This window comes from Prionailurus bengalensis, chromosome A3 (genome assembly GCF_016509475.1).
Source record: "Prionailurus bengalensis isolate Pbe53 chromosome A3, Fcat_Pben_1.1_paternal_pri, whole genome shotgun sequence".
Classification (NCBI taxonomy): Eukaryota; Metazoa; Chordata; class Mammalia; order Carnivora; family Felidae; genus Prionailurus; species Prionailurus bengalensis.
In genome coordinates, this window is record NC_057354.1 from 53,401,392 (window position 1) to 53,427,290 (window position 25,899).

Below are 25,899 nucleotides of genomic sequence, written 5' to 3' on the forward strand. Positions count from 1 at the left end.
ACTGGCCTGGAGACTGGACATCTATCCCTGCATTCCAACTACAGATCTAGACAGTGGGACTGAGAACCCAAGAATTCTGTCAGTTAACTGCACCAATTGCTGTTCATTCACAAGGAGTACAAATAGAAAAAGAACTTGTCATCTTGAAGACTCAAATGAAGATCAGGCATCCCAAAACTATTTATCATGGTAAATGGAAGATGACTTTGGGAAGCTTTGTATTTGGGAAGCAGAAAAGACACGTGGTAATGAGAAAGCATAAATCTGTAAGAACTGAGATGCAGAAAGTTTCAAATTCTGGGCAGGTAAGGAAGAAGTTAAAGAGGTAGCCGGGAATCAGTGGTCAGCATAAACAGCAGGTGCAATTTCTAGACATGCAAGATTAAAATTGAGCAGCAGGAAGCAAAGGTAGCTAAGACATACAGTGGGTTATGAACTGAAAATAACTGGCAGATGATGAATGTCAAGGGACACCAAGTAATCAGTAGGCATGAGGTGACTGTAATCAAGGCAAGGTTCTCTCTAGCCAGAGCTTTTGTGTGTTTACTTTGCAAAGTACTAATTTGTTGTGAGTACAGGAACCTTAACCTAATGCAGATCTAGTATGGCAGGTGGAGGAAGAAGAAAAGGAAGTCATATCCATTTGTTTTCTGTGTGACTACAGTGTACCAGTCACAGTGGTAGCACAGGAAGGAATATAAATAGTATGCCCAGGGCCTGTCCTTGAAGAACAGATCCAGAAGGGCTATTCACAACACATGGAAAATGACATTTATGGAAGCAGAGGTACAAGGCAGAGGAAAAGGCATTTAATTCTTCCTGAGAGGTTTAGAAATCTCCACAGATACGGTGAATGTTGTCTTTAAAGACTAAGGATTCCTTTTCTGCCTGGAGAAAGTATGGATGGCTGGTGTAAGGCATTCTGGGTGGCTGAGTGACAATCACAATAAAGGCTCAGATCTAGGAACAACTATGAAGCAGTGAGGGTCAGGCTGCAGAAGCAGAACATGGAACTGGAGAGAGATACCTCAGAGAGGGGGCAGAGAAGGCAGCTGAACACCAGATCTTGCTTAGGAATGGAGATTTGTTTTGAAAATAGGCGATGGAGGGGCGCCTGGGTGGCGCAGTCGGTTAAGCGTCCTTCAGCCAGGTCACGATCTCGCGGTCCGTGAGTTCGAGCCCCGCGTGAGGCTCTGGGCTGATGGCTCAGAGCCTGGAGCCTGTTTCCGATTCTGTGTCTCCCTCTCTCTCTGCCCCTCCCCCGTTCATGCTCTCTCTCTGTCCCAAAAATAAATAAACGTTGAAAAAAAAATTAAAAAAAAAAAAGAAAAAGAAAGAAAGAAAATAGGCGATGGAGAGAGTGTGGTGAAGGTGGTGACACTCTCTGATCTGCTTGGGGCAAAAAGCCACCCAACCACAAAAATATAGTCCTCTGGGTTGAGTTGCATGTGATTCAAGTAACAATAGTCTTTGCAGCATGCTGTGTACCATCAAAGATTTTAAGCAACATAAATGTTCTTCAAAAGGAGAATGGTTAAATATATTTTGGATTTTGGTCATCCATGCTATGAAATACTGTGCAAACACCTCCCTCCCTCGCCGAAAAAAAAAAATTGAGGAAGTTATTTAAACTAATATTGGAATTATCTTCACTATATATAAAGTAAAAAAAAATTAATCCAATTGCAAAGCAATGTGTAGAGCATTCTGTATTCATGTTGGAAGGAAACGGGAGAATGCATGCACCTGCAAGTGTGTATTCTCTGGAAGGAAAGAAAGCATTGGTGACATTAAGATCTCCAGGAGTGGTTGAAAAGCATGGTAACTGGTGAAATCCTTTTTACTAAGGATATATTTTTAGAGCACTTTAGAGTTCACAGGAAAACCCAGAGGAAGGTTCGAGGATTCCCATTTTCCTGCCCCCATACATGCAACACTCCCACCAGACAGATGGTCAACTCCCTTTCTCACCTCCCCCATGCTGTCTTGTCACTCAAGTCATATGAAGTTTGGGGCTATCATTTTCTTTCCTGTATGACCAAATGGAGGATAATATCCTTAAGGGCATGGACAGGGGCATATATATATATACATATATATATATATGATCTCTAAAAATACTTTTTGATGATGATGAACCTTTTGTGATTTAAACAGTGACCATATATTTTTGTTAAGTTTATTTATTTATTTTGTGAGAGAGAGAGAGAGAGAGAGAGAGAAAGAGAGAATAACAAGCATGAACCATGATATAATCATGAACCATGAAATCATGACCAGAGCCTAACCCAAGAATCCTATGCTTAACCGACTGAGCCATCCAGGTGCCCAAACAATGGCCATAATTTTTATTAACTGCCCCAAAACTTCAGTCTTTGTATTTTATAGTAATCCTGTATCTGGATAAGCTTTTTAAAAATTTTTTTTAATTTATTTATTTTGAGAGATAGAGAATGAGCAGGGGAGGGGCAGAGAGAGATGGAGACAGAATCCCAAGCAGGCTCTGCACTCTTAGCATGAAGGTCAATGCAGGGCTCGAACCCACAAACCTTGAGATCATGATCTGAGCTGAAATCAAGAGTAGGGCACTTAACAGACTGAGCCATCCGGGGCCCCTTATCTGCATAAGGTCTTAAAGCCCCATAAAATCAAAACATACCTGATAATTTTAAAGTGTAGGATATAAAAAGAATGAAAACGTAAGTAGATATGATTTTCAAAATAGCAAATATTGCAGCAGGGCACAGATCTGAATAAACAGTGTGTTCCAGCTATAAGAAGTTGCTGTAGAGAGAAGACAAAACTCTGGCCCCTATAATTTAAAGTTTTCCACCCAGAGTACAAACTTAAAATGTCACCTAAAACTTTATCTGAAAGCTTACTACTGAGGCTTCAAGCCACTTTCAGAAATGGGTCTCCATTAAAATATGTGTCGCATTCCCCATTTTTCTCCCTTTCTCATAAAAACAAAGTCTCAGCTAAAATGTAATTTCATTTTCTTCCAGCCACTTGAAATAAAGGATTAAGAGTCATCTGTATAGTTTGCAAGAAAAAGGAAAGATGAATATACAGAAGCTAAGGGAAGTAAATTATTTTTATATGCAAACATTAGCAAATTATATCTAACTTTCCAAGTGACTTTGAAACCCAGGGAGCACACCCACCCACATTGAGACAGGGAGTTTTCTCACATTTTCTATAACAGTGTAGGTCATTGTGCAGTGTGATGAGTACCTCACCATGCAGTGTGGTGTGTAGGTCACCATGCAGTGTGATGTATGGATCAGCATGTAGTGTGGTGTGTAGATCTCTGTATTTGAAATTCTGTTTCAGAGAGTCTTTCTGGTCCTACCTGAGTCCTTTTTTCTCCAACTCCTCATGTCTTTTTATGAGGATTTACCACCTCCTACTTTGGGTGCTGCTTAATCTATCCCACTGCCTGGGCTGGGGTGACCTGAGAATGAGTTCTGCTTTCTCGTCATCACTGAATTCCTGTCTGAAAGCCTAAAGGGCACTTTGCATATAGCAGATACTCAATAAATATTAATTGAACTAAACTGGACTTGATAAGCCTTTGAAGGTTCAATATGTTATGCATGATGAATAATAGTGTATTGAGTTCAGAACTACTCAGCTTAGTGAAGGCATGGATAAGGCATCAAAAGCCTCACTAAAATATGAACTCACACCACACTCACTTTCACTATCAGGGAGGCATTTCCTTTCTTTGGGATCCTGTTGACTTTTAAAGTGGACTCAGTCATTCCTGTTCTCTCCACACTGTACCCTTCACCCATCAGGCACTGACAGCACCAATCTGTGAACAGTCAGAGAGGAAGAAACTCCAACTAGTCTCTGTGTCTGGACACAGGGCTATTCATGGAAACTCCATATTCAAGGTGCCAATAGGTGTCAGAGGAAAAAGGGCACAAGATGATTGATTGCCCATTTCTCCACAAGAGCATCATTTGGAACAAAAAAGCCTGATTATCAAATACTGACACAAAACCAAAATGAGCTGATGGCATCTTGTGATTATGTACTTAAAGACTTTCTGCTAACTTCATTCTGAGTGCTTCCTTCCTGGGTCTCCAGGCATTATGCAATGACACCTGACTGACAGGTCTTAGAAGCTGGGGTTGTTAATTTATAAGTTAGCCACATAGTGCATTATGAATGGGTTGTTGGGCTCCCCAGGGCAGAAGCCTTCAGGAGCTCAAGAACTCCGGCCTACTGGGTTTGACACAAATTATTCTATCAGTTCAGCACAGTCTAGGGAAGCTTGTACAGGCTTTGGAAAGCTCTGAACACCTCTGACTGGATCATCTTTTGATTGAATTCAGAAATCATCTGTTGCCTCCAGCTGACCATTTCTAAACCTTCTAACTGTTGTAGCTTATTGAAGCCACGAGCTAGGATTGGTGTGCACAGGACAAAGATAAGACATATAAATCTTCATTCCCCTCATGAAGAACTGCAATGTATTTTCTCGGCAGGCAAATATATGAAGTATTGCAACGGGGATACACTAGTGAGATCAAAAATATAGTTCTTGCCTTTTTCTTTTTTTAAACACCCCTATAGCTGCAAACATGCAGAAAAATTAAAATAATTTGTGCAAATAACAAAGAAGGTCAATCGTTCTTTAAATTATTTTTGCCCTTTATATTGATCTAAACACAAGAAACAAGGAGTTTCATGTGACTCTGGGGCAGAAGCACTCAGGTCTCTTTGAAGGAATTGGTCCAAGGATGAAGTTAAGACAGAAGGAAAAGAAAATAAGTAGAATCAGAAAGTTCTATGGATCAAAGGATATTCTTGCTCTGTTAGGTCCTCCCACTGTGGGGGTCCACAAGGGCGGGCAGTGGCAATATCCAGACCCCACTCGCATCTTGCGTTGGGTCCACTGCTCAGGCGGATGTGTGCCACCAATCATCCCTCTCAGTCTCTGTGAGTTTGTAATAGACTTTGTGCCTAGATTTTACATTATTTTTTTATATTTTCACATACAATACTCTCAACTTCAGAGAACAGGAAAATACAGGATACCGTAAGTATACACAAAGCCAAGATTCTCTGGTGGGAGGATGAATCAGACAAACTTTTTGGAAAGCAGCTTTTTGGAATGATGCTGACTTCCAGCTTAGTAACTCTGCTTCTTAGAATTCAGCCAAAGCAACAAATCCAAAATGTGGGCAGATGTTCAATAACAATACACTCACTGAGGCATATGAGACACTGCTGCACCCTTGCAAACTGAGAACCTCTCAGAGGAGATGTCCAGTCACCAAGGATTAGTTGAAAGGAAAATCCATGATCATTATGCTGATGCGGCAGTGTGTAGGGATGATTCCTCAAGTAGACCTGGAAGTCAACAGGTATGTATGTGTCAGGAACTTTGCAAGGCTTTTAATCTCTACACCAACCCTATGGAGTACAAGTGACCATTGAAGAATTCAGAGACTAGAGGCACCAATCCACACACAGTCAAAAATGTATGTATAAAGCTTAATTACTAATAGCCGACTGTTGACCAGAAGCCTTATCAATAATAAAAACAGTTGATTAACAAATATTTTATGTTATATTTATGATATACTGTATTTGTACAATACAATAAGCCAGAGAAAATAAACTGTTATTAAGAAATTTATAAGGAAATGGGGCACCTAAGTGTCTCAGTCATTGGAGCCTCTGACTCTTGATATCACCTCAGGTCGTGATCTCACTGTCCTGGGATCTAGTCCCACCTCAGGCTCCACTGAGTGGAGTCTGCTTGAGATTCTCTTTCCCTCTCTCTAGGCAACTCCTCTGCTCATGCTGTTCTCTCTCTCTCTGTCTCTCTCTCTCTCAAAATAAATAAATAATTTAAAAAAATTTTTATAAGGAGAAAATACACTTACTCTACTGTATAAGTGGACCCACACAGCTAAGATCATGTTTCTCAAGGGTCAGTGGTATTCACAGTTACTACTGCCATTTCCCAGGTGACAAACAGCCACAGAAAGGTTAATTAAAACCTATTTAACAAGTTGGTAGTTAGCAGAGCAGAGGTTTGCATTTTAAGTCCAGAGCTTCAGTATTTTTTTTTAAAGTTTACTTACTTATTTTGAGAGAGAGAGAACGAGGGGAGGAGGGGCAGAGAGAGAGAGAGGGAGAGAGAGAATCTGAGGCAGGGTCTGCACTGTCAGGGGCTCAATCCCACAACGGTGAGATCATGACCTGAGCCGAAATCAAGATTCGGATGCTTAACCAACTAAGCCACCTAGGTGCCCCCAGAGCTTGAGGATTTAACCACTTTTTTACTGCAAGAGAATCCCCCCAAAGCACATCTATAAATGCACCCCATTTCTTGTTGAAACCCATGCATATGAGCCATTAACTCTCCCCAGAGGGAGGTGGAGCCCTTGGTGATGAAGGTAGAAAATGGCTAAGAGCTGTTGGTCTGTCTATTCAGAGAAGATCCCAGAGAACACCAGGCCCTCACTGTCCCTGGAACTGCCACCCCGATATAATAATGCTTGCCGATGGTTTTCCTTATAGTGATCTTTCTACCTACCTCACTAACATAGTAATTATCAGAACTGATTTAGTTCGGTTTTTTTTTTGTTTTTTTGTTTGTTTGTTTGTTTGTTTGTTTGTTTTGGTGAATGGAAATCAGGATCTCTGGGTCATCATTTTGACCATGAATTTATTCATAAAACCTACTATGAGCCGGGCACTGTGCTGTGGCCCCAGGACTGTGGGTACCTAACATATCCCAGGTCTAAGTAGCTTAGAGTCCAATGTAGGAAAAAGACATGGTGATTCTGGTCATTATCAGGGAATTTGGAGTAGATAGGAGGATACAAATACTCATCGACTGCAGTGGTCATCAGTCCATATCATACCCTGAATCTTTTTTTTTTTTTTCAACGTTTATTTATTTTTGGGACAGAGAGAGACAGAGCATGAACGGGGGAGGGGCAGAGAGAGAGGGAGACACAGAATCAGAAACAGGCTCCAGGCTCTGAGCCATCAGCCCAGAGCCTGACGCGGGGCTCGAACTCACGGACCGCGAGATCGTGACCTGGCTGAAGTCGGACGTTTAACTGACTGCGCCACCCAGGCGCCCCTGAATCTTTTTTTCTTAATGACTTTCTCTCGATATTTTTTCTTACAAGATAACATTTTCCTCATAAAAGCAGAGTATATTTTAATGTTTCATTAATGAAGAATTCTGGTTAGTTGATCTTGACATAATTGACTCTTTTAGTGCATGTTCATTGCATGTTAACACTTAAATCAATTGTTTCTCCACGAAGCATTTATAAATTAAGCCTTTGAGAAAGAGAAGAAGCAAGGAAAAACCAAGATGATTTTTCTTTCTTTGTTTTTGTGAGAGGTCATAGATAATATACAAAATGAAATACAGGGTTGAAAATATTTTTAAAAGCACATTAAATAGACCAAAACATTTGAAAAAATTTATATCACATATATGGACATACAAAGTGAAAATATTTATTTTTATCAGGAAAATCTATGTTTCCATCTGAACACAATTAACAAAACATTACTTTGGTCAATTTCCAAGTAATATTCTCATAATTGCAATTTTATTTTTTTATTTATTTTTTTAGTTTTTAAATGTTTATTTTTGAGAGAGAGAAAGAGAGAGAGTGGGGCGGGGGGAGGGTCAGAGAAAGAAAGGGAGACACAGAATCTGAAACAGGCTCCAGGCTCTGAGTTGTCAGCACAGAGCTTGACGTGGGGCTTGAACTTGGGAATAGTGAGATCATTATCTAGGCCAAAGTTGGATGCTTAACCAATTGAGCCACCCAGGTGCCCCTCGTAATGGAAATTTTAAAATGAAGCCCCCATTAAAATAGAGGTTATCAGCCTATGTCTTCTTAATGTTGCACTGATATCTCTAAGATGACATAGGCTTGCAAAACATTCTGTGACTTAAGGGCTCTCATCACCCTGAGTATTACTCAGGTTCATCCTCCCTTTACAGAATTTAAGAAGCAATGAAGAGGGGGTGCCTGGGTGGCCCAGCAGGTTAAGTTCCCGACTTCGGATCAGGTCACGATTTCATGACTCATGAGTTCGAGCCCCGTGTGGAGCTCTGGGCTGACAGCTCAGAGCCTGGAGCCCGCTTCAGATTCTGTGTCTCCCTCTCTCTCTGCCTGTCCCCTGTTCATGCTCTCTCTCTCTCTCTCTCTCTCAAAAATAAACAAATATTTTTAAAAATTTTTTAAAAAGAAACAGTGAGGGGGAATCACAGCACACGACCTCAAAATTCGCCACTCTAGTATAAGGATTATTTTGAGCTTAAGGCAATTGAGAAACGGCAGACACAGGGGAAACTCTCTACCCTCCTTCTTTCTGCTTAAAACCAAGGCATAAATTTCCCTTTATGAAGGTGTCCCCCTCCTCTTTCCCATACCAGAAGAATAGTCATTAGTACTGGAGACAGAAAGCTGAGCTGGATTTGTAATAAAAAAAAAAACCTTACTTAAAAAATCCCTTGTCTTCCATTATTTCCCCATATATTTACCCTCCTGTGACTTACCACCCCAAGAAGTCCAAATCCCCTTCCTTTGTCTTGTCATCCCTCCACAAATTCATTGCCCTCTGCTAAGGTATGTATAAGTTCCAAATTCTAACCAACCCTTCGAGTTATTCATCAATGAATTCTCTCATGTATATGTGCATTTCATGCATAAATAAACAATTGTTTTTCTGCCTGTTATTTTGTCTTTTATCAGTTTGATTCACTGGCCCCAGTCACTGAACCCTAAGAGGGTAGAGGAAGAATCTTTTTCTTCCTCTACATCAGCAATAATTTTTTCCAGCCAACCCAGGAATAAAAAATTAGGATAAGGTCATTGTCAAGAGAAAGGGCAACGGGAAGCTGTTAAGTTGCCTCCCCTAGAGAAACACCTTGATTTCTATAAGGTGGATCACAGCAGGATCACAGCAGTAACACTACAGGGCTATTAGAGAAGCATTGTCCAGAAGAAGTAATGAAAATAGCAGAGGAATTTTATCACACTCTTTTATACCCTGCCATTTTCTGACTCTGTGATGTTGGTCTTCCTATCCTGAGCCTTAGTGTCTTCATCAGTAGAAAAGGTAATCATGTTTACATCATAAGATTCCAAGGAGGATCGAATGTAATACATTCTGATTAATATGAGTTAGACTGCCCTCACCTCCCTCTTTTCGTGGATTTTCTGATTACGTGGGAGTCCTAAGGCCTGAGATAAAGGAGAGTGAAATGAGAATACCTCAGTGTGTTCCAACACCAGGCAAGATGCACCAACTATGGAAATTATCAGATAACAGTGCAAAACCACTGCTTCTCCGTGGGCTGTTCATTACTTTCCAGAGAAAAGCCACGTATATTATATATGCCATCTGATCCTTAAAGCAGTCCTGATCCCAAAAGATGAATGATCCACAGATGAAGGTGTGGATTTACAGATAAAAAGTGAAAAGATGTGGGCATAACCAAGCAGGAAGGTGATGAAGGATTTAAATTGCAGAAAGGAAAGGAAAAGCCTTTTGAATGTTTTGTTTCCAGGAAGGTGATCACACTCATACTGCTGCATGTGTATGCGTGCAATTCTGAGATGCACAGAGAACGAATGAGCATATGGGAGGCCAGGCCAAGAGCTTACAGAGGCAGAGGCCCAAAGATAGCACTTGAAGAAAAAAATAATTATACAGCCTTTCTACCACCTCAGTATGTATTAACCTCTGGTAAGAAATCCATCACAGATCCCGCCCATTCCCTGCCCTGCCCACCGCATGCGAAGGCATTTTTGAGGATAAGACAGGCAAAGGCAGGCAAGACTGATGGTGGGAAATTGAATGTAAGGGGGAATGAGGTGACCAAAGATATCCCAAGGCTGCTGTGTCTCACAGAAAATTACAGAAAAACTTCAATTTGTTCATACCAGACAGCTGCAGAAATGTGAGACCCTGAGTAGACTGTCAGCAAGGAGAATTACTCTGTCTTATTTCCAAAGCTTAGGAGACACTGGAGGGGGTGGAGGACAATAGAGCCAGGCTCCTCACCCATCTTGTTCAATCACAGTGGAATTTAGTGCATCAGCTTAACTGCACCCAGTGTTAAGATCCTTCCAGAAACCTACTTAAGAAGGGGCTTAATTTGCATAACAGCTTGGGAGAATATGACAAAATAGAAGATGTATTTTAATATCCAAAACAGAAAACAGGAAGAGTACAAAAGGTGCAAACTTCCAGTCATAAAATAAATAAGTCACGTGGTTGAAAAGTACAGCCTAGGGAATACAGTCAGTAATACAGTAACAATGTTGTATGGTGACAGATGGTGACCACACTTATCGTGGGGGCACTGAATAATGTGCACAATTGTCGAATCACTATGTTGTACACCTGAAACTAACACAACATCCCATGTTAACTATAGTTCAATAAAAAAGTTAAAAACAGAACAGAAAACATCCAAAGTCTGAGTAAAGATTGCTTTCACTGCTTCATCAAAATAGATTATTTATGAATGTGTAGATTTGTAAGCAGAAGAAAATGCAGCCAATAATAGCAAATGGATTGACATGCACAGTGCCCTCCCCTTCCCACTTGGGGGCTGCATTGCACAGCCCTGTGAGCTACAGGAGCTCGTCACTTGCTTGAAGAAAGATTGCATTTACATGTTCTTAATTGGGTCCCCTAAGTGCAGTGCCTCGTCAGGCATTCGTGTAAGTACAGATTCTGATACTTCATCGTGGTTGGAGGTTATTTCTGTTGCTTTGAGACAGTTTCCAGAAAAGTTGTAAAAGGCAGGTATGCATCTGGAAGAGGCCACACTTCCTCACCGGGTTCTATCTTTTCTAAAAGGAGTAATAACTGCTTGGCTGGGGTAGATAGCTATGAAGAGCAGGACAGCGGCACCCCTTCTCAGCAGGGAAGGTAGAAAGGAAAAGTAACAATAGTAACAATCACTCACCAGAGGAAGTGCCAGTGCTGGGGGTTACTGCTAGGTTGAGTCATCAAATTTTCTCATTTTTAAATAGATTTTTAATTTATTTTACTGATTGTAAATGCAGTGCATGCTCATTATAAACAATAAAATCTTAAAGTATGCAATTAAAATTGAGTAGAAAATTAACCTCTAGCTATGCCACCCAAAGATTCTGACAGCTGATGAATTGGTGGATTTCTTCTAATTCGTTATTGTTTCTTTTTCAACATTAGTGTCAGGATAAAGCATTTGATCATTCTTTCTTAACTGAAGTCCATACCAAGAGTAACTTTCTAAGCTTTCATATTTTTTTTTTCACACAGGATCACTGTTAAAGGTTACATGATATTCCGTGTATCCACTGAATGGATATATCATCATGAATACACTATTTGGGGATATTAAAGGTGTTTCTCTTTTTTTTGTTTTTTAACATAAAGTATTTTTCAATAAGCATTTATATATGAATATTTTGCTCATTTTTCAATTATTTCCTTACAGTAGATTTCTAGAATTGAGACTGTAGGATCAAATATTTGGGGACTTTTGGGGCACCTGGGTGGTTCAGTCGGTTAAGCGTCTGACTTGGGCTCAAGTCATGATCTCGCAGTTCGTGGGTTTGAGCCCCACATCCAGCTCTGTGATGACAGCTCAGAGCCTGGAGCCTGCCTCAGGTTCTGTGTCTCCCTCTCTCTTTGCCCTTTCCCTGCTCATGCTCTATCTCTGTCTCTCAAAAATAAATAAACATTCAAAAAAATATTTGGGGAATTTCTACTTTATGGTTCAGATGGTTCCTCACATACACAGCTCCATTTACCTACTCTTGAGCAGGAAGAGGAAAAGAAATAGGTATTCAGGTCAATTCAGGCCTTAATAACTATCTTTCAATGACTGGTTGAGAATTTTCAAGATCTGACCCAAATTCTCCCCTGCACTCTTCTGTCATCTATTTCTTCATGCCAGGAATTCTTTTAACAACCCTTTCACTACAAAATAGGCATAGTGTTACGTTTTAAATAGCTATGCAAAGGAAACATTTTAACACAAAATTCCTGAGGTACCTGTGATTAAACCATGTGTCCCATTCCAACCCCTACATACCAGCAAAATATTATACATAAAGAGACAACGAATTTGATTCTTAAAAAGGAAGGAGTATGAAGTTTAAAAATTGAGCACGTAGGAGATAAAAGTCATGTCTGTCGCAGTGTTCCCATACCAATGTTAGTAGGTTGAGAATAGACACTCAGCCCCGACCTCACAAGGGATCATCTTGTGCCTTCCCCACTTTGGAAGTCATGCACCCCACTTTGGAGATCACTGGAGACAAAGGAATAGTCAGAGAAAAAGGAAATGAGATCTAATTGTCAGCTGACCATAATACCTGCCCCCAAATTATGGGAAAATTGACATATCAAAAATAATAGAGATGGGAAAAGAACTTCCATCCTAAAATTGTCAAATTTGAAAAATCAAAGGGCACCTGCTTCAGCTGTTCAAAAGTTATATCCAGAATGTGTTGCAAAAAAAAAAATAATAATAAGGAGTGATTTCATTTTCTCAATATGATCTATTTTGTCTTTGTTGCATTTCACTAAGTAGCCATCCACAAGCTAACTTTTTATAAACTTTAAAAGTAGTAACAGAGTTTTATTAATATATTTACTGATGAGTATAAAAGATGGAATTCAATGTTAAATAAAGAACTCCACATGTGAAGAGATTAAGTCTTTAAACTCCACTAAGGCTTGAAGGCAAGCATACAAATTATGGAATGGGAATGAAAATCTTTAAGAAAGGTATTTACACTTTAGGACTCTATTTCTTCAAGGTTGGCTTTGTAGTTGTTATACAAAGTCTTCAGAATAAAATATCACTTTTTACCAGTGACTTTAAGGTCATTAGGCCTAGAATTCCACAGACCTCTTCAAAACTTATTATATACCTTATTTAAATCAAACCAGCATGTCTGCATAAGTTCGCGAACCAATAACCCAGAAGCCAACTAACCATGACAGATTAGTTAAATTAGAGGTCATAGACATAATCAGGGAGATTAGACATTATTGTTAGCCTTGGGAATTTGGGATATTTAAAAGAGCTAATATTGCACTTATTAATTAATGTGTTGTAATTTACATAGATTGATAAATTGACATGGTGCCTAAGACACAATTTACTTTTATAGACTTACTTGTTTCTATGTTCAACCTGTAGCTCTCCAGTCATCTGAGGTACAAAGGACCAAGCTAAAATAAGTAGAGGATGCTTGTCCATACATCATATTTCCAAAAATTGCCTTATTCCTTTCTCTCTCAGTAAGCAAAGGCTAACCTAGGCTGGGACAGTGTTGCCAGAGTGTGTGGTCCTCAAGGCCAGCTTGCCTCCATCTCACCTCACTCTTCTTCCTCTCCAGCCATGCACACTCTTCCCCTTGTCCATTTACTCACGATCCTAGGCTCCATACTCACTAACCAACCCCCTGAGGATCGGAACCAAGCTTCCTCCTCCTCTCTGCTTGTCTACTCTGTCTCCTTTATTCAGATCGTACATTGCTATGGAATGAATTCTTGGAACTCCCCCAGATTTCATATGTTGAAACCTAACCTCCAGTATGATGGAGGTATTAGGATGGAAGCTTCTGGGAAGTGCTTAGGTCATGAAGGTGGGTCCCATGAGTGTTATTAGTGCCCTTATAAAAAAGGCTCCAGAATGCTCCCTTCCCATCCTGCTGCATAAGAACACAGTGAAAAGTCTGGAAACTATGAACCAGGTAACAAGCCCACTACATGCTGAGTCTGTTAGTCCCTTAATCTTGGACTTCCCGACCTCCAGCACTGTAAGAAGTAAATTTCTGTTGTTTTTAACCCACACTGTGTATGGTATTCTGTTACAGCAGCCCCAAGACATGGCACAGAGTAATTCCAAAGGGATCCCAGTCATTTTCACTGTTCATGTGACAACATGCTACTGCTTCCCCCTGGGAAGTCAAAAGCAAAGAAGAAAAAGAATTTGTTTTCTACAAACCATGCCCTACCCTAGGATTCACAGATATTCTCTTTCCTTCTTCTATAACACTGGCACCACCCAACCAGCATGGCAATTCTTTACTTTCACGTGCTATGTAGGGGCTGCACCTAACCTTTCTGTTTTCCTTGTTCCTTTCTGTGTTTCTAAGAGCTGTCGCCATCTTAACATGGATTTCCCAGGTCTCACAATCAACCTTGCATCAAAGTTCCCACACAGCCCACTGTTGCAAGAATGCTCATCTGGACTTACAGAACTTGCTCTTAGTTCTGTCCTGCACAGTATTTTCACACCCAATGTCAGCTTCTCAATGAACAGCATTGATTCCATCAGACAAGCCTTCCCCCCAATCCACAGGGCTCTGGGTAGGGGGTTTGTTTGCTATAGCTCTTCTTGACTCATGAGTCCACTCTTACTATCAAGGTTCTGTAGAATTGTTCCAGGCTTTGAACAGATTGGCCCTGACTCAACCTTATGAAATCATTTTTCCGGTTTTATTGATGTAATTGACACAAAACACTTTATATGTTTAAGGTGTATGACATAATGGCTTGACTTACATATATTGTCAAATATTACCACAGTAAGCTTAGTTAGCACCTTTCATCTCACATAGGTACAAGAAAAAATGCTTTTTCCCTTGTGGTAAGAACTCTTAGATCTACTCTCTTAATAACTGTCATTTAAATATACCATACAGCATGTCATGTTGTACATTGCTTTTCTGGTGCTTATTTATAATCAGAAGTGTGTACCTTTGGACAACTTTCATTCAATGATACTTTAATTCATCCTTCTAAGTTTAAGCTGAGAAAGAAATATCGCATTACCCCTGTCAACAAAGTCAACTTAAATACAAATTCCCCCATAATTCTACCCACACACCTTGTCTCAATAACATTTTCATGGCTACAGACTTGCTCTTAGTTTTAAGGCTTTGTCTATTTCACTTAAACCCTTATTTATTATTTACAAACATTGTTCTTTGTTTTGTCCACTGAGTACTAGTACCCGTTAAGCATGCATTTCTAAATCAAGAGACTTCTCTGTTGGCCACATCAATGCATCTGGACACAACGCAGCTTGGATTTTGTGGAACAGTTCTTATGTTACATAACTTTGTTCTGTTACATTAATACAAATTATTTCAGTTCATACACTGATAAGATTTTGATATAAACAAAAACATTAGAAACAAAACTCAGAAGTCATATATTATGTTTTGTTCTAGATAAATATGGTTGCTAAAGAGAAGGAAGAAGGTCCAGGACCGGATACTTTAAGATGTTCTGGATCTGGACAGTGGCCTGAAGAGGCAGTAGATGTGTTCTCATATCTCTTTTTGAGGCCTAATAAATTAAGGTTTTCATTTTTTTTTCCAAAAGCATAAAATTAATTTAAATATGAGATGCTATTTGGTAAAAAGATTAAGTGAAATTGGAAAAAAATGAGCCCAGTGTTATTAGCAGAAGCTAAATAACTACTATGAAATATCAAAATCAGGGACAACTACAGGAAATTCTCAAAAGCAATTAGTAGAAGGAAATCAGGACAGAGTGAAAGAAAAGAACAATGTGAAAAGGATGAGAAAAATCACTAAAAATGAACCTTCAGGGGCTGTGGGGTGGAAGACAGGTCTCTAAATGAAGACAGTAGCTTCCCTTTAGGGATAGAAGTATTTTTTTTAAATTTTGTTTATTTTATAAGACAGGTGATTTTATAAGACAGGTGTTATCCTGTGGAGGAAAAGAATCTTCCTCCTAAGGAGCAATTCTGTATCATATACATATATGTTTACAAATTATGTAAATGTACATGACAAAAACTATTATATTCAGACTTTCTAAAGACACTGGATATTTCTAATTTCTAAGAATATTCAAGAATATGCTGATCTTTTTAAAAATATTTTATACAATCCAATTGATTTCCAAAAGTAAACAGTCTGTTTAAATGTTTCCAATCTTCCAGAATTGAAATATAATTTTCTGAGGTAAAACAGTGAATAGTCATTTCACTATACATATTCTGTATGCTCTACATGCTGTGCTATAGCCTGTGGGGAGAAACAAAGAAATGGAACATATGATTATTGCAGTCAGAGTTTATAGAATGTTAAAAAGTTAAATAACAATGCAAGGGATGTAATGAATGAAAATATGATTAAATGCCACAAAATAGTATAGTCTATAGATGATAAATCCTGCAAACTAAAAAGAGAACAGTATTTGCTGTAGGGTAGAACAGTTTTGGGTATAATTTGCATAAGCAGGGAAGAGAGAGTGTTAAGTGTTGGAAAAAGCATGAATAGGGGTCTAGTAGTGTCAGTCCAAGGAGGGGCTGTTGGACAACTGAACTGACCAATCCGTTTGAAGGAAGAGACACAAAGCAAGTTGGATGGATAAGTTGGATTGTAGAGGCAAACCCAGGAGTCTAAATTAATTAGAGTCAATCATTGATTCTCTATAAACTCCTTCTCTTCTCCAACCACAAAACAAACAAACAAACAAACAAACAAACCACACAAATATTCCCAGTACTATTATACCTTATCCATCGGTCTGGGATGAGGACATCACTGGAATGCCAAAGAGAAGCCAATCACAATAGTCCAAATGGTGCTCTCTGGGATTTTTAGATCTTCCAATACTTTACTCATCATGTATACAAACAAAGCCACTGAAAATAAAGAGAAAGAATCACTAGATTAAAATTTCTTTTATAAATGTTTTACAGATAGTCTCTAATTAGTAGATTCTGTACAAGATATGGCCCCTGCTCTGCTAGCCATATCAGTAGGCGATGTTTGCTTCATTGTCACATTGAAATCAACACATATTAAGATTTTTTTTCTGAAAGTTGATATGATTCAAGTTGTTCTTCCTCTGAGAGAGGACAGCATTGCAGGTGAGGGTAACAGTGTGCATCAGAGCACCTGAATAAGAGGTGGGATAAGAGATAGAAGTGGGGCCCAGGAATCTGCTTTTATCTCACTTGCTGTGGGCCTTCTGGTGTGAATTCCAGTCAACTAGGTAATATAAGAGGAAATGCTGTGCAACATCACTTCTAAATCAGCAACAGTGAAACAGGGTTGTTAATTGTGGGTATGTGTTTCAACATCTGGTCACTTACTAAACTTAGGAACCTCTCAGTACCTGCCACAGGTTATTACCATGTTGTTGAAATAAATCAACAGGTAAAGAACCAAAAACAATTTATGTACATTGTGACTACAGCCGTACATCATGGTTCAAGTAGTCCAATTACTGGCTCTGTTTTCTGCTTTTCCACGTTGTTGCAACAAGCTTTAAAAATTTAAGTGATAAATAGAAGTAAACATTCCTAACCAAGCTTTTAAAGAAAGAAGCCAAATATTATATTGATTTCTTAAATACTTACTTCTGTCTGGAATTTACAGTAACTGCAGACTTAACCATTTATTCCCAGCCATATGTCATCAAGTGTACATTGTTCTCACCTAAGCTCTTTTCTCCTTCTCCATTTGCCCTTCTTTCAATCTCTAGGTCCATGTGGAGCTTCTTTAAATAACTTGGAGAAGTAGTCACTGGGGAGGTGAAGATGCTAACCATTCACATATTCAAGCAGAACTAGACATGTGAAAAGATAAATAAGGGCCGAGGGCCACCCACCAAGGAACCAGAAAAAAAATAAAACATATGAAAAGGAAAACTAATGCCAAGTGAGGAGCAATAGCTCATCACCAGTGCTACCCCTTGCTGGGTTTCCTGCACTTCTTTGGATTTCTGTCACCTTCCTCTTGCATCTGCTAGCTTCTCTTGTCCCCACACTGGCCACCCTGGTCCCTAAGAACCTAGAATGGGCAGGTGGTTCACAACTTTGGAGAGACAATGTGGACTGGAGGCCAGAGAGTCCTTTGTAGAAGGTCACCCCAAAGCTGGGAACAGCAAGGGAGTTAGAAATAAACTGAATCCATTTTGTTTCAGTAGAGTGGAAGTTGCAGTTGAGATTGGATTCCGTGCTTGGTTGATCCAACCAGTAGACATGGAGGTTTGTTTGGCCATTCTCTCTTGCTTTGTCTACAAATCTACTTAGTTAATAGCCTTTCCCTTTTTGTAATTTTTCTCTTAATATTTTATATTTAGGTACTATCTTCCTAAGTATATTGCTTTAAATTAGCTGTATCTTAAAAGCACTATATAGGACAATTTTTGCCTCTTCCACAAAGAGTAATGGTATACCTTAGCAAGTCAAGTTGGCCATGCTTTGGAGTAGGACACTGTCAGAAGCGGGACACCTGTGGGTTTCCTTCAGCACCCAGACACCCAGCTCTCAACACTGTGCCAGCCTGGCCATGGGCTCCTGACTCTCCTACTGCAGCTGCTGTCAAAGCCACTCTGCAGATAATGATTTTGCTTGGCTGGGAAATGGGCTTCTGTCTGCCTTGGAGGCATTTTGCTCCCAGTCCAAGTAGTACTGTCTGGAAAGCAGACACAGGCCCCAACAGTTGCTGCTGTGGGGGTTGCTGTTAATAGTCATGAACAGCTGACAAGACAAGAGTGTCTAGGATGTGGAATCTTTTTTATTTCTCTCTGTTCCACTGGGCTCAGTAAGCACACATTCACATGTATATGTGTATATATTTCAAAAGCAGCTGTGTGAAAACAGTGATTTCCCCCAGAGTGGAACCTGTACACTTAGAAGAAATAGGCTTTCCTGTTCAATAAAACTGCCTTAATGCTTTCCTGAAGATGAAATGAAATCACTCCTAATGTGAAGAGAGAAGTCCAAGAGAACATCTTATTCAGTAAAGGATTCTTTTCTAATCTTATTGCACATTGTGAAGGAGCTTGAGTTCACAGATAAATTTGGAGAGGAATAAAAGACAACACAAAAAAAGGAAATTTGTTTCTGTGTGTTGCATTTGGCTCGAATTTAGCCATAATTCAATATTCATGAAACAATGAATATTTACTGGGCATGGAGTGGGTGTTCATTATGTGAAGGCTAAGCCATAGGTTCTGATTTCAGATTATTCTCTAATCAAGGAAGCAAAAAATTCGAGAATAAGTACATGCCCACCTTTGGAACAGTATACCTCAATGACTACAAGTCAATGGGGATCCGAGAAGGATAGGAACTAGAAGAAGCACTGACAATTTGGTCCCCTGATCAATCTTTTTTTCCATCTCTAGGGAACTCCCTTTGAGTGAACTTTGCCATACTTCCAAATGTGACTTTGTATTTAAGTTCCAGAACCTGGATGTCCTCTTGATTCTCAGAGACATGTCACCCATATGCTGGTCTCTGTACCTTGGTGGCCTCAATAATGGGCTTGGCAATTCCTTAGCAGTCCTTTCTCTATGCCTATCCCCTGAACATTAACTGAAACCCAGCACTATGAAAGAGACTGACATTTTTGGTTTGACTGCTTAATACGATGGTCTGCCTGGGTCTTGTTCTGTTTCATCCTGATTTGCTGACTTCTACTATTGTGGGCAGGACTACAGTGTTGTCCTGGTTAGCGTCATCAACCCCAAGGATTCTGAGTCCTCTTGGCTGATTAACCTTGCAGGTGGGTGTGCAACTGACAATGCTCTCCAGAACTTCCTCTGGTCTCTCAGGCAGTCTTGGCTGTCCAAGTGAAGTAGCTTGTCAGTGTTCAGCCATGATAGTCAAGGTCACAGGTAGAATGAGACCAGTGTAAGTTAAATTAGTCAGCAAAGACACCATGATCTGGGCCCTAAAAGATGGGCAAGATAGGGAGACAGCTCTCAGGAACAAATACAAATCTGTCTACATGTTTAGTAGACATTCATAGACATCATCAGTTAGAGGGAAAAAATATGACATGCAACTATAAAGCCATCTAGAGTCTAACAAAGCAAATAGAAACAAAACAACAGGAATCTTTAAAAAATAAACAAACAAAAACCAAAACCAGACCAAAAAAATCTTGTTTTGTGTGACAGTTTTAAAGGTGATTTGGCTGTTAGTACCTCATTGAGGTAGCATGATACTGATGGTTCTAATCCTACATATTTGTTAGTAATATGCAGAAAGAAACAAAAAGTATTGGACATGTACTGTGTGTCCAAATTTACTATTAAAATTATGCATTATAGGGCCACCTGGGTGGCTCCATCAGTTAAGCATCAGACTCATGGTTTGGGGATAGATTCCCAAGCCTTTAGGAGCCTCAGTGTTCCAATATCTGTAGTGGTTAAGCCATCATATAATAATGTCCTTGGTAAATAGTTTTTTCAAAGGGACCCAATACAATCCAGCAGAATACACAATGCAACAGGAGCTCCATAACAAGTGCTTTTTTGGTTGAAAATCTTTGTTTTGTTTTCCAGTTTTGCTGTACCCCAAATGTTTGGTTGTCCAACTTTAAAATCTTAACACTAAGCTGTTGTGGTGATATTGTGCAAATTCCATACAGATGCAGGGACAAAGCAGTTAGGGATTAAAAAAAGTCCTAGAGACCTCATTCTGAACCCAGTTTGGCCTGAAATTACAAAGTTCAGTTGGGGATCTAGGAGACTTTCTAGCCAAGCTTCATGGCCAACATAGCATCTTTAGGCTAGAAGGAAAGTTGGACAGATTCTAGGTCCAGCCTAGTTGCTACAGGCTGTAGGACTGTCAATGAACTCCACATGCAGCTTTATTATAATTTTCTTACGGAAGACACATTTTTAACTAACACTAAAATTTTCTGGTGAGGCTTTCTCAAACACTAACACCATTTTAAATGTGGCCCCTGATCTTTCTCTTAATGTGGAAGGAGACAACAAAAGAATGAGTTCTTCCTGTGACCCTAGAAAGTTCCAAGCAAGTTCTTAATATCCATTAGCAAGTAGTTTTTTCCAAATATTTAATCAAGTAGCCAGGAAAAAATTTCACTTCTGAAGTCAACTCTTAACCACCATATATGATTAGAAGCTGACTTCCACTTGCAGAAGAGCTTATGAGAAAAGCAACTGGACTGTGGCCACCCTTAAGATACAAGGCTCTGTGTTAGCCACTCAAGTCCCCCTGGGCTCTGGAATCCTCCCCACCTTGAACTGTGACTTCATTAGATAGGAAATTTTGTCTGACTATTCATGCCCAGGCCAGGTCTAACAGGAACTTGCCACAGTGTTACGTGGCTGAGTCTCCAAATAGTCACCTTCAACCCACCTTATGTCCTAGAAGCTGAAATTTGTCCTCAAAATAAGAGGAGAATTTTAAAGCTACCAGGTACTAATTTGGATGTTTGTAACAAAGAGATAAATTCATGATTTGCATGCAGACCCCTGAATTTGTTTATCTCACTTTTCTTGGTAATGCCTTTTTACCATTTACTGACATGCCATACCTTCAAAGCAATCACCCAGGATCTTGGCTGGATGCTTGACATCTGCTGATGAGTTAAGCACAATAACAGCTGGTCCAGTGGTTCTAAATACCAATCAGGGGATACTCAAAAGGAAACCATCTACTGTCACCAAGAGCCACTAGTTATCATTTCTCAGAAGTGTATTTATTTGGAATAAGCTTAAATGATCACCTTCTTCTGTTTTAAAATTATTTTTGGTAAAAAATACATAACATAAAATTTACCATCTCAACTATTTTTTCAAAGCTTATATGTTTACTTTGAAAGAGAGAGAAAGTGTGTGTGCACAAGTGGGGGAGGGCCAGAGGGAGAGGGAGAGAGAGAATCACAAAGAGGCTCTGCTCTGTCAGTGCAGAGACCAACCTCACAAAATGTGAGAAATGACCTGAGTTGAGATCAACAGTCAGACACTTAACCAACCAAGCCAGCCAGGAGCCTCGCCATCTTACCTATTTTCAAATGTATAATTCAGTAGCGTTAGGTATAATCACATCATTGTACAGCCTATCTCCAGAAGTTTTTCATCTTGCAAAACTGGAACTTTGTACTCATTCATCAATGACTCCCCACTACCCTTTTCTCCCAACCCCTGACAACCAGCATTCTACTTTTTGTTTTTATGAATTGGACCACTCTTGATAGCTTATATATGTTGAATTATATACTATTTGTCTTTTTGTGACTGGCTTATTTCATACTATGTTATGTCCTTAAGGTTCATTCATGTTTTAGGATGTGTCAGAATTTCATTCCTTTCTAAGGATAATATTCTATTATATTTATGTATATGCCACATGTTGGTTATCTAGTCATCCAGTGACTAGATACTAGAAAGATAGCTTCCGCTCTTGGCTGTTGTGAATAGTGCTCCTATGAACATGGGTGTATAAATCTCTTTGAGACCCTGTTTTCTGTTTGTTTGGATGTGTAGATAGAAGTAGAATTACTGGATCATATAATATTTCTTTTTTTTAATTTTTTGAGGACCTGTCATACTGTTTTCCATAGAGACTGCACCAGCTTACATTCCCATCAACAGAGCACAAGGCTTCCAATTTCTCCTCTTTCTTTCTTTCTTTCTTTCTTTCTTTCTTTCTTTCTTTCCTTCTTTCTCTCATAGTCATCCTAATGGTGTGAGGTGATATCTCATTGTGGTTTTGATTTACATTTCCTCTAGGATTAGTGATGTTAAGTTTCTTTTCATATGCTTATTGACCATTGGTATATCATCTTTGAAGCAATGCTCACGATGGACTTGAATAAGTCATTTGCCCATTTTTAAATCAGATTATTTGGTTTTTTATTGTTGTTGTTGCTGTTGCTGAGTGTCCCTTGCTTCCCATGAATCTTCTATTATATACCAGGAAAGCAAAGCATGAAGGATTTCAATATATACATCACCAAGGATATTTCTGGGTCACAGTGATTTCTATATAAATTCCAATTTTTTTGGCCCAACTGCAAAAATCAAACAAATCACCCTCCCTTCATTTTTTTGCTGCCAAAACAACCACAAGATAGAAGGTGAAAATACATCTGCATGTTTACTGAGGAAGCCAGGCCTCCTGCAGGTAAAACTTCAGTTTGGGTCTTGTTTGTGGCTCTTTGCCATTTCACTCCCTTTTCCTCAGGTTCTGAGGTTGTGACCTACATGCTTCTCTTTCCTGACTCCCATCCTTTCCTTGCCCACACGGGTTCTTCAGACACAGGTTGTGCCTGCAGATGAGAAGAGACTCTCCAGGTTACTCTCAACAAGGTCCCTCTGAAGGAAATATATTGCTTTATGTCTCAGAAGAGTTTTTCTTTTTTAGTTTAATACAAGATAATCTTCTGGGCTAAGTCAAACTGAGATAATTGTGGAAAACTGACACAATACCAGAGACATCTGTTCGAAAGTCAGCATTCTGAAGGCTCCCTGCTTAGACACCTTTGTATGGAGTGGGGGATTTCTAAGATGTGTGTGAGAAACCTGACTAACCCTGTCTGCTTTGGTTGGCACTTTCTCATAGTGGCAAGATACTAACTGGCTTATCTCTGAGAAGCAATCTTCAGCTAATCCTCTCTGTCTGAGGAACACCGCAACCCCCACAATACTGAAGACATCTGGATCTTGGATTCATTTATAAGCCAGTAATTGTAGCGGAATCAATGTGAGTTAGCTCTTTGGTGAGTGACAGAAACTGCACCAGAGGAGTTGTCTCACAAAGGAAACTTTTTTTGCAGTAAATAATGACTTCCAAAGCCATGACTCCCAAGAGCAGTTGAATGTTTCCTTTTATTTAGAGTTATGATGGATATTTAGAAAGGGAAGTCTTGTCATCAAATGTAGAGGCAGGCATTAGGTCTCTCATGTGCCTTAAGGCAACGCACGAATATTTTGCTTTGTATGTCATGTAAATGAGCCTTGTGCTCCTTCTTGGGTGGAAATTTTTAGTATTATAATGAGGTAAAGGTAGTTGCCAGCCATTCCAAGTTTCACTCCAATGTCCATGTGCACAGGCTTGAGTCAGGGGTTTAGCTCAAAGGGTGTGGGTGATGGTCTGGACCTGCAGGAGTTCTTGTCAGGGCAGTTGCCATCACCTGGGGCTGGTTGTGTGTTTTAATTGCTTGAGTTAAGAGGCAAGTCAGAAGAAAGAGCCTAAGGAGAAATGTCAGACAAAGGTGAGTGAGTACAAGCAGATGGGCAGCATGGGTCAGGTCTTGGGGTCTAGCTGGTGACAATGAGCACATACTATATGTGAGAAACCACACAAAGTGCTGGAGATTCAACAGGGGTAAGTCACCGTGATACCTGCCTTGTCCCCAGACTAAGCTTCTTTTGTCTTTAGAATTCCCCAAACTGACTTGGCAATTAGGTCCTGAAGTTTAAATGGCTCTTACCTCTGAAAGTCCTCACTTTTCTTACCTTGATTTGCTTTCTCAGTGTAGCTTCACTATAGATGTGTCTTGACTTTCTCCAGTATTCATAAGTTGTTGTTTGGGTTTTATTTCACTACAATCTCTGTGGTATCTGGGAATTCTGACTGCTTTAATCAACTTTCACAAATAGTTTCAATACCTGTTTCTTCTTTTTTCAAAGCTCTATCCTTTTTGGGGTTCCCACTAAGTTTCAGTCCTTAGGGACACCTCAGATATCAACTCATCATAAGAACAGAAATAGCAGATATCTTCTGAGCCCAGAGAAAAAGTATGTACTACTTGGGTCAGGTTCCTTCCTGTGTTCCCATGGACTCAACTCAAGAAGTCAACTCTCCACCTTGTTGCTCCTATTCAGTCTTGTAGAAATATCCTCAGAGTTGAAGAAGATAGGATATAATAAAACAACAGTGAAAAATAAATTAATACCAATAAAGAGAAATAGAGTATAAATTCTCAAAAATATTTTCGATTTGTCCTGGAAAATGTATTATCATCCATAAATCCTAAGCCAAACAACTATGGCTGTAAGGCTACACTCTACTGGCAGCAGAAGGATAAAAATAATAACCAAGCTTCATTCAGAGATGATGTTTGACTCCAAAAATAATAGCTAGCTGTTCTTCATTCCCCCTGACAATACACTAAAGTATCATATTTTAAGATGGAGTGTAAACATTTTAGAATCCTTAACACGAAAGTTTCTGGACACTGGAGAATTATGAAGTCTCCGACATTGTTCAGACTTTTCAATTATTTAGAGATGATCTAAGTGTAGGTCCACCCAGGTTTCCCTGGCTCAGTTGGTTAAGAATCTGACCTCAGTTCAGGTCATGATCTCACGGTCTGTGAGTTTGAGCCCTGCATTTGGGTCTGTGCTGACAGCTCAGCTGTGCTTCAGATTCTGTGTCTCCCTCTCTCTCTCTGCTCCTCCCCCACTCACACTCTATCTCTCTTTGTCTCTCAAAACTGAATAAATGTTAAAAAAATTTTAAGTGTTTTTCCATCCAGAAATAGATTGGTTCACTACTCAAAATTCCATGTAACATGTCCTAACTTGTTTGCAGCCATTGGATTCCATTTGTTTGACTCCTTGATTTTGCACTGTTGGGGTTTTAGAAATGGATTTTTTAATTGCTTGTTATAGCTCAATATTTTCTTCCCATTCATACAGGTTACTTAGCCAGAGATGTTTTTTTAGCCATGCTGAAGATTAATAAAATTTAATGAAAATCAATCTTTTACTATTTTGGAGTTCCAAGCTGGACTGGAGGTAAAAGCTACAGAGAAATATGAGAATAAAGTATCCTACCAGGAACCAGATACCTCTGAGGGAAAAGAGTATGTACACTATTTCCTTAATATCCCGTTTGGTGTCATTCCAGGACGTCTTCTTGCTTAAGAATTGGTGGGCCTGAGGCAGTCCTTAAAATGGATGGACATCTATATAAAGTATGGCCCTAGAGATGGCTCTTGTTTGTTTGTTTTTGGTTTCTTCAGAACCGTTTATTATTAGCTAATTTTTCTTGCATAATGTATGAGTCCAATTGTGCTTACTTGCTAATATAAATCCAGGAAATTGTATGTATTTTTCCCTAAT